Source organism: Thermobia domestica, chromosome 17 (genome assembly GCF_964235325.1).
Source record: "Thermobia domestica chromosome 17, izTheDome1.hap1.1, whole genome shotgun sequence".
Lineage (NCBI taxonomy): Eukaryota > Metazoa > Arthropoda > Insecta > Zygentoma > Lepismatidae > Thermobia > Thermobia domestica.
In genome coordinates, this window is record NC_137470.1 from 15883297 (window position 1) to 15898385 (window position 15089).

Consider the following 15089-nt stretch of genomic DNA (forward strand, 5'->3'; position numbering starts at 1 on the left):
TTTATGCAGTAGACAGGCTTTTAGTATGACGCTAGTCATACTTCAAAACGACTCTGCATAAGGCGGTTTGTTTCGTACGCTGCTCCGTAGAAACGTTGCAGACAATCTGGGCCTCGTTCCGTAATAGTTTGCGTGGCCACAGCGTTAAATCTGCTCTTTATTTTGCGATAATATGCACAGCAATTACAAATGAACATTTGTGTTGAGTTATGCTTCTTAACTTTTGCGTTCACAGGTATGGAATAAATTCCTAAGGCACCTCTGTGTAATTCATCAATGTCAGCTTATTTAATTTAAACTTGAGTTCTTAATTATATATCGATATTTACTTTTCTTTCTATAATGAAATACAATCTTGAAGATAACCTATACTTTTCTCTCAATTCATTTTTTTTTTTACTTGAAACAGTCTTGTAATTAGCATTTTCAAAAATTGAATGATATTTTACATTATACTTGCTGATAATTTTCATATGATATACCCACACTTTCTCTGGCAACACTTAGTTTCGTTGCCATAACAACGAAGACTGTTTTCAACTGTTTTCAACGTGCAAAAGAGTAAAGGTAATTTTAAACAGGGTTATTTTTTTATGCTTTTGGTATGAAAACGTATATTTGAATATTTTAAAACATGTAAATAAAGTTCTAAGTATAATTTGTGTTATTGTTTAATTTTTGCAATTAAAAAACAACGTAATTAATATATCAAAAATAAAATTATAATGAACGAAATTTGCTGATAGGTTCACGTCTTCACGTATAAATAAAACAGTAACTGATCTAATAATTTTGAGAGCAAATTCAATTTTCGTGATTCAAGATGCTGAGTTATTGAAACCTATACTGGAATATCTATAGCTAATACTATGTAATTAGTATTAATTAGTATTCTACAACCAATAGCTAAAATAAAAGTATAAGTGTGAGGTAGAATGTTGGGTTTCACAAGACGGCATCTATTTCGTTAAGCCCCGCCAGCTAATGAATAGAAGAAACTGTTCAAAATTTACAAATCGCCTGCAGAAGGTAGTGCCAGTTTTGGCTGATAAACTAGGTAGGTATACATTATGTTTCGTTTGCGGTACTATCCTATGACATTTATTAAGAAGTTGGGCGTCCGCTTTCGCCACGTTTTTTCGCTGTCATCTCCTTTCGACATTTACTGCAATTTGTTATTAGGTTCATTAATCCGTGCTCTTCACAAACTTTTAAATGATTTTGCTCGTTATCAACGTATTGCTTCCCAAATGTTAAAAATGTTAGTTCATTGCCCTTGTACATTCGCCATTTTGATAACATAAAGGCTTGTTACTTTCCCACAATGCAACTATTCGGTTACCTTGCGCCAAGTAGTTCCCTCCGCTCGCCGAATAGTGTCATGTTTCTAACCGTTTATATATAACAAATAAAGATATTTTTCGAGATCCTCACATATTGTCAAGCACACAAATGATCAAATTATCAATATCTTTACTGTAAATTTTAAAAATTTTGCTGGAAATGGACGCCCAACTTTGAAACTTAACCCATTCTATTTTATGGGGCATATTTACCCCCCTTATATGTTATCTTCTCTTAGCATGAAATGCACCATTACTACCTTTAGGTGTTGCATTACTGGCTACAGATTGACTTTAGAAGGGATGAGTATAAAACACGAACCAACTTGAGTTAAGTAGCCGCTAAAACGCACGAATCCTCTCTAACCGTGTTAGAACAGGAGCGCACAAAGGAATTCAGAGCAAAAGCGAAGAGATGCGTGCGTGGGGCGCAGGCGCGTCAGTGATGGTGGGAATACGTAGAAACGAGATTAGTGGAGAATCACTTCATATAACATAAAAACTCAACTCATCTTTGTGACACATGTGTGATCACTTTGTACACTCCATTGACATAGCACTTAACTTCATGTGTCCTTTTTTCCCAGTAACGTTTCACATCATTGATTCTTGCATTTCATTTGAAAGCGTAGCCTATCTTTATTTTTTAGTTACCGTAACATCTTTTTTACACTTTTGACACCGCGTCCGTAAATTCATCAGTGCATGTGTTTTGAACAATTTCAGCAGATTTTCCTCATTATTGATATTTAACTGCACAAAAAACATTGTTAAGTAATCAGCCCGCATATATATTTGCTGTTTTCTCAGTACACTTCTTCCACAATGGGGTAACATTCCGCCACAGCAAAGTAGATCCGTCCTCAATATCACTAATATTCATAAACAAACACTAGTTGCTACCCTTTTCTAATGATAGCACTCTACAACAGCCACACTCACAAATTCTTCCCTCCATATTTTGCAGATTTTCAGTTATCGTGGCCGGGCTTAACGGAACTTAACCTCAAATGGCATTTAGAAAAAAAAAAAACTCCTCTAAGTGAAGTTTAAGCACACTACTCAAATTAATTGTTGAAAATTATAATTCTTTCACGAATTTCCCTCTTGTCATCTAAAGATGTGCATTTAGCGACATGACAATTGAATTAACGGAACAACCAGGAGCAATTGTTGAAAAGTTACAATTCTTTCACGATTTCATATAAATACAACGTCTGAATACTTACCTTAACACTACAGTGCAAAAAAACAGAAACCAAGCTGTGCTAGGTTTCTACTAAAATACTTTACATTGCAGATGTGACTATTCTGGCATACATGAACATTCCATAAAGCACGAATGCTGTCTAACCGATTAAACGCAAGGTTAAGCTGGTGGACTTGTGCGGGGGACATCCTAAGCGAGTAAGCCCGTCAGCGACAGTGGGTATGCGCATAAGCAATGGTAGTAAAATTCGTAGGTTTTTGCAGTGATTCGAGTTCCTGTAGAACTTGTAATGGTTTCACACTAGTAAACGTAACTTACAGCTTTTGTGTACTATCCAAAAATACTCTGCCTGCGGAAAATACTATCTAATACAGTCATTTTTTTCATATGGACTTAGTTATTGTAACTGTCGTCGAGAAGTTGTAATGGTTTTATAGCACTAACTCTACAATTGTACAAATTAAATACAGTTGTATTGTTTATTATTTCTGCCACCTGCAAAAATTTGTTCCTTCTTAACATCTCTTTCGACGCATAGTACTGAATTTTATCTGTAACTTTGAAAAATGTGGTGTGCCTAAACTTTACTTACATCCAAATTTTTGCAGACACCTGAATTAAGTAATGAGTAATACAGCTATATTTTGTAATTGCGAGTTTAGGGTTACTATTGTATAGCCACTATAAGTGTTATGTGTCAGTTGAAATAAATCTGTGCATATGAAAAAGGATTCTGGTAGGTATTATTTTCCGCCGACGTAGTATCTCTTCGTAGGTGTGCAAAGGTTGTAACGCTACTAATTTGAAACCATTTCAAGTAGTATAGACACTCATATCGCTGCTGAAACTCACATTAATGTATTTCAGGGTGTCTATTGGTCACGAAAGTCAAGAATGTCACGAAATCAGAAAACGGTCATGAAAGTTACGAAAAAGTCACGAAATTTAGCTTTTGGGTCACGATCTTTTTAACTGTACAAATGTAATTACAGATTGCAAAATTTTGTTCTATAAAACGTCAAAATTCACCACCAAAAATGTATGTGGTCGGCTTTAGATGCTACCAAATCGCAAGCAAAGTACGTTTCTATCGCATGGGTGAAAATTCGGCCTAATTCGCACCCAAATTCGCTCTTGAAAATGTTAGGAAATTTTATGATTTGGTAAAGAAAAGGTCACGAGAAAGTCACGAAATTTCATTTTGGAATTTTAGTAGATACCCTGTATTTGTAAATTCAACCTAACCTACCCTGGAACAATCCGTAACAATAAAGATGTCCTACAGGTGAGGGATCTAGTAACGTGAGAAACACAGAAAGTTGTCACTATATGTTTTCATAGTCTTCTCAACTCTACCTGTACTTAAGAAATTCGCTACTAAAATCATTATAAGTTCATTCATGTTTGTACGGTTAAACCGGAATTACCTGGGTAATTTTCATAATGATTCTTATGTAGTTTGATGCGAGGAATCGATTGTTCAGTGTCCCGATTTCGGGATTTGACCACATCAAGGTCATTTGCAAATTTAATGGTCAAAAGACCCTACCGTAGAAGTACACTTCAGTGGACTGTTATGTACGCATTTTTCGCAGTATATTGCGAATAGAAATAAACTTAAAATTTGGTTTGGATCATTTCCTTTTTATCTTCAATTCCCTGTGGTCGATCAGAGATAGGGCCTCACCTCTTGTGGATAGTGTCCATGGTTCGACTCCAGTTCTCGCCACGTGGACTTTATTCTAGACAAACACTGCATACGGGATTCTCTCGGAGTTTTCCCGTTTCCTCTCACTTCCTTCATTGCCACTCATCTCATCATCACTGTCTCCTAGAGCTTCAGTATATAACGTAGAACGTTAAACAAGCGAAAAAAGACTAATAATAATAAAAAAATACAAAACCAAGTTGGAGAGACCGCACATGTTTTCTTGGGATTCTCCCGTTTCCTCTTATTTATTTATTCCGCCGTTATCCAAATGTTCATTACCGTCTCCATTAGCTTCGATGCATAATCGTTGGTCCTTGTACTGAGAAGAGTTAAGGTGGAGAAGAGTAGAGAGAATTAGGATTGCATACGGTAGGGTAGGGTAGAATAGTGTAGATTATGTATAGTTACATCAACTCAATGTTTAGACATCATTTTTAAACTTAGGGTTGGGTGAAACAGGTTACTTTACGTAGCTCACTTAACATTCAAACTTTAGCTGTTATTTTTAAATGTAGGGTAAAGTAGTTTAGGTTAGGCTGTGTTAGCTCACCGCGTGAAAGCGTCACGCCATGACAGTTTATTTCGCAGAGACACAACAAGAAATCTCTCCCGCGATCCTGATTCGGATACTTTTTTAAAGCCCAGATTTTGGCTTAGGTTTGCATTTCTACCGCCAGTTTGTTTTACTCTACTCCAGCAAGTAGCACTGGTCTACGTAAATATGGCTCTTGTAACTAAGTAAACAAAGTTTATTGTAGTAGTTTACTGTCTGGTTTGCACAATGGCACCAACTGGCGAGGCTAATGTATATTTAACCACATTTTCTGGTGCAGATTTATTGTACAGATCCGCGCCTAATTTCGTTGCATATATATATGCTTTCTTTTCTGTTAATAGACTCCCCGCATCTGAAACAATAATTTTTCGGATCTGGACTTTCATTTTTCTGTGCAGATTCATTTTAGGATCGCTTCAGTGTACATACATCATAAGAACTAGTAAGCAAAAAAACACTAGTGGCTACTAAAAGCACGAGTGAGGGCAAGAGAGAGCGGGTCCCAAGCGGAAGCGAGGGGTTGCGTCCGAAAGAAGCAGGCGTGTCAGAGATGATGGGTATAGATATAAACGAAGGTAGCGCAAGCACCATATATGACATAAAAACACTTATAACTTGTTGAATTATGTATTTGTACGTTACTAAATATGTTACGGGTAATATCGCGATATATTCCTATTGCTTGCACATTTGTTTTCCAAAGTAACATTTACACATTACCGACGTAAATTTCAGAAACATGTGCATTCATTAACTCTTGGATACTTCTGTGGTTGCGCGTCAAGAATTAGCACACTGACTTCAGACATTTCATATAAGTTCGTATACTGTAGTCAATGGCTATGTTGTGGGCGAATCCATGTTCAACAGGTTAAAATTTCATATATTTCTACGTAGATATGCGAGGTAGGAACACAACATATTTTTATTTACACACTAGTCTATTAAAATATTTTAAGAAATTAGTTCTGTAAATTTTACAATATGTGGATGCGGACAGTAAATCTGCGCCTTTTTTTCTTTTTCTTTTTTCTTTTTTTTTTTTTTTTGTGTGTGTGTGTTAGCTATATACATCAGGTACATACATATGATGGTTTAAGAAAAGTTACTTTATTCCTTGTTGAAAGCATGATAACATTCAGTTTTCTGTTTTCGATTAGCAGTGCACCAGTGCAAGAATGAGAGCAATTCTGGTAAATGTCATACGCAGTTTACTATTCTGATTTACAGAGGTTGTTCAGTCTATATTTGGCCAATTTCGACTTACCTAAAAACTTAGAAGAATCCATGGCGCCAGGTCCGTAAGTGCTTGATGTGTTTCACTTGTCCCATTCCCTTTTCACAGCTTTCCAAAGTCCTTCCACAGTTGTTACACGCCGTTTTCCCAAAGCCCGCTTCAGGAATCCAAATCCACAATAGTCCATAGGACTTGCATCTGGAGATTTAACAGGTACCTCATTGAAAGGTATCACCTGTATACCACTTGCCTCCTCCATTTCCATTTCCCTGCGAGGGACGATCGTGAGGTATGTGATGAGGCCTTTTTCATGTGAATGCGCACCAGATTGGCATCATTTCCGTACATTGTTGGAGTCTCATGTTCGTAGATCGGTCGCATGATCTGCTCCTGAAAATACTGCGAATTTATTTTGCAGTTCTTCGCCACCCTACGAATCTTCAGTTTACCTCGGTAATAGTAGGCAGTAACGACCAATGAACCCTTTTGGGAAGGATTCTTTACAGACACGGACCCACCTTCTGAAGTTCTTGGCGCCTTTCTCTCGGTACATGATGGCTCTCGGTTTGCCCCAGTCGAAAAGGTAAATCCATGCTTCATGGAGCGTTACGACGTACATCCACCTTTGTTTTTCCAGATGCCGTTCGTACAGCTTCCGGGCGTTACACTTTCGTTCCTTTTGGTGGGCATCCATGAGAAGATGGCCGCGAGCTTTCATGAATTTTTCCAGCTTGAGTTGATGGTGTAAGGCCCGGCTCACAGTCCCCAAAGACATATCAAGACGATTAGCCATACACCTTTGTGTTGGCGGATTTTCTTGCATTGCCATTTTGCGAAGTTTCCTCTGCATGGTGGAGGTGACCTTCGTGCATTCCCGCTTCCTAGGCAACTTCGTTGGTGATCCAAATGGTGGAGCTTCGTTGCCCTTGTACCTTTTAATAACATTTTTTATTCCACTTAAACTGATGTTGCAACCATTCTTCTTGCACTATTTTCTAATGACAGAAACACTAAAGTGGGCGTCATAAAGGGCCGCAACATAGTCTTTCCAAAGATTGTATTCCCAAAGATGTTAAAGATTGTATTCTGAAAATTATATGCATTCATGGGCGGCGATTAGGGGGGCAAGAGCGGGCAGTTGCCCCCCCCCCCAACTTTTTAGAAATTACCACGTAACTCTTTTAAATTATATCATCTATTTTTCGGTGATAGACTAGAATCTTCATTATTCGATTTAAAAATGTACCCAAAAAGCTTTTTACTTCTGTTTTTTTCCCCAAGCCTGTAGGCATTGTAGAAAATGTTACATATGCTTTCAGGCCTTTCTGCGTCGAGACGTAGAGTGTGATGACGTCATAACTAAAAAATATTTTTATGACCCTTTTATTACTTTTTGCAGGGCTTACTTTTGCACCTAGAAGATTGAAATTTTGCACACACATTCAGTGCACCCCTTAATATTTTCCAGATTCTTTTCCGATTTCTGCGATAAAACAGGGAGGTCCAGAGGGGCAAAAAGGTAAAAATAGGATATCTTTTTAACAAAGATCCCTTTTTCCGCGATTTACCCTCCTGAAATACATGATGGAGACATGTGAATGGTACCGTTTGAAAGGCTGTTCTGTTCTAAAAAGAATTATGTACGAACCATGATCCTAGTGTAAATAGGGATGTCTCAGGGAATATTTACCTGGGCTCCTTTTTTATACGAGAATCTGGAGTATTGTAGAGATATTATTTTTGGCGGGCTTACTTTTACACCTAGAAGATTGAAATTTTGCATACACATTTAGTACACCTCTAGTGTGTACAGTGTAATGGTGAATACTTTGAGAAAATGTAAGTGTTAAATTGATTTTAAGTATGTAAGTTATTTCACATCTCAAAACTTTCGTAGTGACCCTCGTATGTAACTGTTAATTTTTCCCGTACAACATACTTTCTCATTTTGTGCAGTTTTCCTAAAGCGATGTTTCGAAGAAAAAAAATATACCTGCACAGTAAACTTCTCATGTTTAATGAATTTAAAACAGAGACTACAAAATAGATTACCACCTTCTACTTTGAAATGGTCAGTTTGGAATTATCTTACTCTCTGACATTGCATATACTCTTGATTTTGGCATCCTTTAATAAGCACAACCAGTCTTACCTGCCTTTAATACAAAGTGAGGGAGAAAAAGAAAAAAAAACCTCAGCAGAAGGTGTGGAGAGGGAAGGAATTTGAGTTTTCCATTGTTGCGTGTAAAGGCAATTCGCAGTCGATTTCCATTGTTTGCGGCATTGATAACAGCCTTTGTTGTTCTTTTTTTTTGGCATGGGAAACCCTGGTTCTATTCCCGGCGGAAGCTCATGTTCGGATTCCACGTTAATCAGTAGGTCCCGTCTCATATAGCCTCGTTGCTGTAAGTGACGTTAAACTCAAAATCAACTCAACTCAAAATATATTAACATTTTTCTTTATTGTACACATACACAAGGTTCTGAAATAAAAAGCATTAAGCATTATGCTTTATTTCTATAAATTATGCTTTATTATGCTTATAAGATTAGCAAATCTGGATATGTAAAGTGGTCAAAATCACAGATATGGTACCAACTATAGGTGGAAAGTTCCATTAGCTTTTACTGTTTTTTATGCTTTATGGTTGCCCTAGTTATGTCTTCCTATAGTTTATGTAATGGTGTTACATTAATAATCTTCAATTCGTGAACATAGAATGCAGTACTCTCTATTGGGCGACGGTGGCTCAGTGGTAGAAAGACCTTCAGTATTCGTTGGCATCTATTTACAGACTGTCCTGTCAAGTTCATCTTACAAGAGTTCGATGGGTAACAAATTCGGTGACTGGCGACTAGTCCATTTGTTGATGTAAGCGTCTTCTTTGCATTACGGATAATTGGTGCATAGCTTGGAAGAATGCTTGGAATGGTAACCCTGTTTTTGTACAAAGTTGCTGCCCCAAATCCGCGTTCCTAATGGAATTCGATACCTTACTTAAATATTGTGAAGCACGTTTTTCTTTATTATTCCATTAATTAGAACTATCGAGTTAGTAGTTTTGTAGACCATCCCCAAACAGTAACGCTACCTTCTCAGTTCCTTGCTGTAGGTATTATAGGGTGGGGTGAAAGCACTCTTCGGGACGACGACGCACAAACTTCTAACATTGGCAGGCGAAAATTTGAAATTTTGATTCGTCGGTCCAGAGTGCACTTTTCCATTGTTCATCGTTTCAATTTTTAATTAATTTTTGGCCCAGGATTATCTGTTCGTAATGTTTCCTGTTTGAAAGAATGGCTTCTTTACGTCAATCCTACCCCCAGGACCATAGTTCTGAAGGCGCTCGGCCACTGTCTTATTTGATATCGATTAGAAATAGCTCTTTTGGACAATCAGTGCGTTTCCGTGTAATATTTACAGCACTTTTAATGGTCGCTGAGCAATTTTTCGGAGAGAATGACTTTTATCGCAAAATTATGAGTTGAATGCGTGCTTCGAATATTAGTTAACAGTTTCTGTTCCTCATTTTATTGTATTTATATGGTCTTCACTCTATTCAGATGATTCACTCGAATCGAAACGGTAAGGTCAGATGTCATAGATTTGCATCCAGTCTTCCCATATCACAACAAGATTGAATAGTGCATGCACAACTGTTTGTTGGAGTAAAGAGACAACTACTGACAAGGGTTCATACACAATCTGGAGGTGTCGTTGAAACAATGCATCATCAAACAAGTTAGTCGTCTGTTTATTGCCAAGCAGCTTTCTTCAATAAATTTGTCTCGATGACAGAGAGATAATGAATTTTCGTAACCTCTTGTAAACAATACTGTTTATTTTTTTTTAAAAAAACTAATCCAATGTCTTTTATGTGGAAAATTCTGAAAAATTAAGTGTGCTCAGACTTTTGACAGTTACATGTTATGGGTAATTACAGTACAGGACATATTTTATAATTTCTTTACGTTCGTACTTGTATTCTTTGTCCATAATATGCAGATTCTAAAATCAACTTTGATATATAGTTTGAACCCTTGCTATAAAGAACATCTGTTTTCAGGGAGAAGATCTTATCAACTACATCACGAGATTACTTCTATGTTGACGATTTTTTTTTTCTTTCTTCCGTATACTCTTTACGAACTTGGATCGTCTGTCAAGCATTATGCCAGTTTTTTTTTTAACTTTCCTTTCTTTTTTAAAATTTTTTATGACTACTCTCCTGTATATTTGTTTAGCGGTAGTGTGCATCTCTTGCATTTTGTAACAAAATGTAGGAAAATTACATTTTCCTGTAAGTAGATGTGAGCAAATTCGGAAGTTTGTAGGCATTTTTGATTTTGGAATGCTATGTAGGATTTTGTGACCAGGAGTTTTTTTTTTTTTTTTTTTTTTTTTTTTTGAAGTATTTCTTTCTAGACCTTTGTTTATTCCGTTCTAATTTGGTGATACATAGGCGGTGACACGTCCGTTTGGAGCATTGTTTGGAAGAACACACTGCAAACTAATGTTGCGTACGTGGTGTAAGTTTGAAATGAATAAAATGTGAGATTTCTGAGACAATGGATGAAGGAGAATTTCGTAAAAGTTATTGTTTGGAAAATAAATTGCCCAAAGAGGCCAAAGAGAAACTTGTCAAACATCATAATGAATGTGCACCGAAGATTAGAACACTATAAGTGGTTTCAAAACTTTCGAAGTAGTCAATAATCACAAGTGGCACTGAACGTGTTAGACTACCTGTTGGAGGCCACCGCTCCAGAAAACATTGACAAAACCCGTGATATGGTTATGGATGATAGGAGAGTAAAGGTGCTTGAAATTGCTGTTGTCACGGACACATTATATTTTGCGTGAATAGTTGAACATGAGATATCTATCTGCAAGATGAGTGCCGCGATTGCTTGCCGTCCACCAGAAACTGACTCATGTGAGGTACTGCGCGGACATCTTGCGTCTGTTTCGGCAGAATGGACAGGACTTCATGCGCCATTTCGTCACTAAATGAAGCATGAATACACTATTACACAGCCATCGGAAGGGCTGTTCCAAAGAAAATAAAGACATTTCTTTAGCTGGAAAAGTAATGCTAGCTGTGTTCTGAGACTTGCAAGGCATAATCGTGATTGACTATTTGGAAAAGAGTAGGAACAGTAAGAGGTCAGTCATATGCATCGTTGCTGGACCAGACTTCATGCGCCATTTCGTCACTAAATGAAGCATGAATACACTATTACACAGCCATCGGAAGGGCTGTTCCAAAGAAAATAAAGACATTTCTTTAGCTGGAAAAGTAATGCTAGCTGTGTTCTGAGACTTGCAAGGCATAATCGTGATTGACTATTTGGAAAAGAGTAGGAACAGTAAGAGGTCAGTCATATGCATCGTTGCTGGACCAGAGTGTCTACTGATACTGGAGATACTGAAATTGTACTGGAATTTAATTTTGATACTGGAAATACTTGAAATATACTGGAATTTTGATCCACATACTGGAAAAATTATGAAATATGCAAATATTATCATTCTTTATAATTACCCTGGATTTTTGTAGGGTAATAACAAATCTTGCATTATAACTAGAATAGAATAATATACAATTATTTAAACAAGTTATAATATAGTTATTCAAACGATCATGAAAGTAGTGAAATTAAGTTTAGAGTGTTGAAAAAGTGATTTTATAGAACAACAATACTTATGTACTACAGTACAGTACGGTACTGAAATAATAAATTGTAATTTTACTCAACGATCTGGCGTTAAAACGTGACGCCCTCTCTTGTGGTTGTAGATAGTCACAAACTTCCACGTCTCTACTAATACTGGTTTCAGCTTCCGTTCTTTTCTTTCCAGTACCTCACGTATAATAACAATGGATGCATTATATTATATGCAGTACTTCAAGTACAGTATACGGGGAGCTACAAACTAGTCAGTAAAGTCGGTAAAAGTATGCCTTATGATGGGAAACTAACAGCACTATTCTTCTTTAATTTAATTTAATCTTTTTATTTTATTTTTATTTATTTTTGTTGCAGGCCGCATTAATTATTGTTTTTTGAAGATTTTTTTTTTTAAATTTACGAAGTGTTGATAGTTTTTTTTTTTTTTTTTATCGTACACAATGCAGTAAAAATTATTGTGTACGTACTTATTTGTTTTTATATTGTACACTAAAATGGAGGCAAGGGAATTGAACTGAGCATCGGTGACTTTCTCTGGGCTTCGGTGATAGCACAGCATTACCCAGTTATCGCGTTCCTTTATCATTTAAGGATCGAATTTCAATTTTCATAGCTGCTTAGTGAAGAGAAGGTGGCCAATTTTAAAATCAGTTAATTATTTGATTTGTTATTATAGTCTTTATATTATATCCCAGCCTGCTACATATTTTAAATGAGAATTGATGTCAGTAGGCTCATTCCACGTCAAATCACCCAGAAAAAATCCGAAATGTCACCCAACGATTCAGATTTTAATGGAACTTCGTGTACTTGTTAACACTATTATGTTATGAAGACCTGTAAAAATTTTCTTCCGAACTCCTAATAGTTTGTGAGAAATACGAGGCCAAAATTTCAGAATTTCAGGCATCCCGGTCGTTCTCGAGACCATCTAATATTTCGTAGAGCTTAATACAAAAATTCATATCTCAGTATCTACGCAATGTATCAGTTGGAAATTTCTACCCGAAGTTTATATAAGTCTGTATTTTTTTATATATATATAAAAATCAAGATTGCTGTACATTAAGGGTGAAAAATGCACCCTTGCACTTCAAAATAGTTAATTTTTTGTGTAAATTTCTAATTTTACATAATGCGCATTATCGCTGTGAGGCGGACCAATTACCTTACCGCTCTTTTTTTTTTTTTTTTTTAATTGAACCTTAAGGTATGTTCTAAGAAACTGTAAAATAAAATTAGTTTTTTTTTTTTTTTTTTTTCAATGCTTCGGTTAGTTATTCTCGTTTAATCCTTCAAGGCCAACGTGCCAGCTTTTCGTGTCATCTGTAAAGTGTTATTGCCATTCTTGCAAGCAAGGTATTGGCATATCATTGCTCGATTCACTCACACAGGTCTCAAGTAATTACTAAGTATACGTGTTGTTTGTGTTGAAGTGTGTGGGGGTTCAGAGAAGCGGAATAATTAAGCTAGAAACATTCACTTTCGAAATTTTATATTAAAAAAAAAAGAAAAAAAATCTGCCGAACTATTAATATAATCAAAGTGAATTTAATGTTAAAATTGAATTAATATCTACAGTCCATTATCTTTCAAATAACGTAGAAATGAAGGCTATATGACAGTCCGGGGGGGGGGGGGGGCATTACCGGATTATTTTTCGATTGGGAAGACGTACTTTCATAAACGTACTTTAGAACTAGGAACAATAGGACCAATACAAAGTACAGATCAAAACTCAATTTCGTACTTTTTTTTTATCAACATTTACGACAGTTACATTTAGTCTTCAAAATGAAATAAAAATAATGATTCAAACCTTCCACTACATTAAATTGAAATTTTGTAACCAAAGAAGTATGCAAAACTCCTTGTGCATGAAATAAATTTCTTATCTCAGCATATACCAATCACAGTGGTTGGATTTCACTATTTGAGACTGAAGGAACTTGCTACTTCGTTTAATCAAAACGCAGCGTGTATTGTTCCTCCACAAACTGAACCTCCTTATCTGAGAAATAATATACTCTTCCAGTAACTTTAGTAAAGGAGGCGCACACAGAACAAATAATGTTGGATATCGGAACATGACACACGTCGTCTTTTCCTGCAAAAGGCCAGTAAAATAATGGAGCCTGTCCAAAAGGGTGCATAAACTTGACTTCAACTTCATTTTCCTCTTCATCTTTACATAACGCTAACCCAAAAAACAATAGTTATCGTAAGTACATGCAAAATACGAATTAGTGATGATGTCCGCGATGTTCATTCGAGATTTCTTTTCTTCAGTAAAATGAAAAATGGAACTGAAATCTGGATCAGCACTGATTCGCTTTGTCCCAGTCGAGGTTTGGCTTAGAGGAGAGAACTGATGATATGATCGTGTTCCAGGAATTGTTTTTGCACCAGAAAAATGATTTTCTAGTTTTTTGCGTGTATCTATGAGAGTTTCTTTTTTCAGCAATCTGAAATTTATATGTTCAATGCGAGATCTACAGAAGGTAAAAACTTTTTCTGGCGTATTTAAAAAATCAGAACATCTTTGAAGGCTTTCTTTAGTAAGCAGACGTTTAATTGTTCCACCAGTACCATCACATGGGGATTTACCATGGCTTGTAGGAAAAAATGACCATGACGCACTTAAGGTGAAATCCTCATAATGGTAACACAAGTTCATGAAGTTTTTACAATTCTTGTACTGCGCAGCGCATCCATCACTAAAGTAATTTACATTTTTGACATATGGAAATTGCTCTTTCAGAAAAGAAGTTATTTGTTTCTGAGTCTCATAAACAAATGCGACATCGTGTTCCAAGTCATCTGATATCACACACAAACTAGAAAGTGAGGTCTGCAGATCCAGGAAGACGTGTATATAGTGTGCTGGGTGTAGGGTACAGGAATCAGTAGACTAGTGATACCTTTGAACTTCGTCTTGAATTATGTAGGAATAATTTTCACTGAAGTCCATCAGAACGACGGCTGTCTCTGGCTCAAGATTTTTCTTTCTGTCCTTTAAGAAATGTGACTGTGCTTTCGAAATAAATGAATGTGGCACAAGCTTTTCAAGGTTTCGTATCAAAATTGTCACATACTCGTCCAGTGTGACAATACTTCTCACCAATTCTGTTCTGTCCGTTGATACCCACTGGTAATATGTTACTTCCTCCCCAGGATCAAAATCCTCGAATTTTGCAGTCAGAAGCTGCTTGAAATGTTCACTGGAGGGACACTCGGAACAATGCCTCAGCATGCAATCCCGACTGTACACAGAACAAACCAGATGACGGATCAAGTCTTGATATGTCTCTTCTATATGACATGCATGCAGTAGGAGA

The 15089-nt window shown here is 36.5% G+C and overlaps 1 protein-coding gene across 2 annotated transcripts in view; it reads left to right on the forward strand.

Annotated features, from left to right (window-relative positions):
* The first annotated feature begins 524 nt into the window (after nt 1-524).
* LOC145673883 (DNA topoisomerase 2-alpha-like) overlaps nt 525-15089 on the forward strand; it is a 58915-nt gene continuing 44350 nt past the window's right edge. Inside the window, exon 1 of one of the 2 annotated variants that reach the window (XM_081743670.1) lies at nt 525-567. The gene's annotated coding sequence lies outside the window, so the exon portion shown is untranslated. Of the gene's footprint in view, nt 568-965; nt 1058-15089 lie in introns of those variants that run through there. The other variant, XM_081743671.1, reaches the window with a different exon arrangement.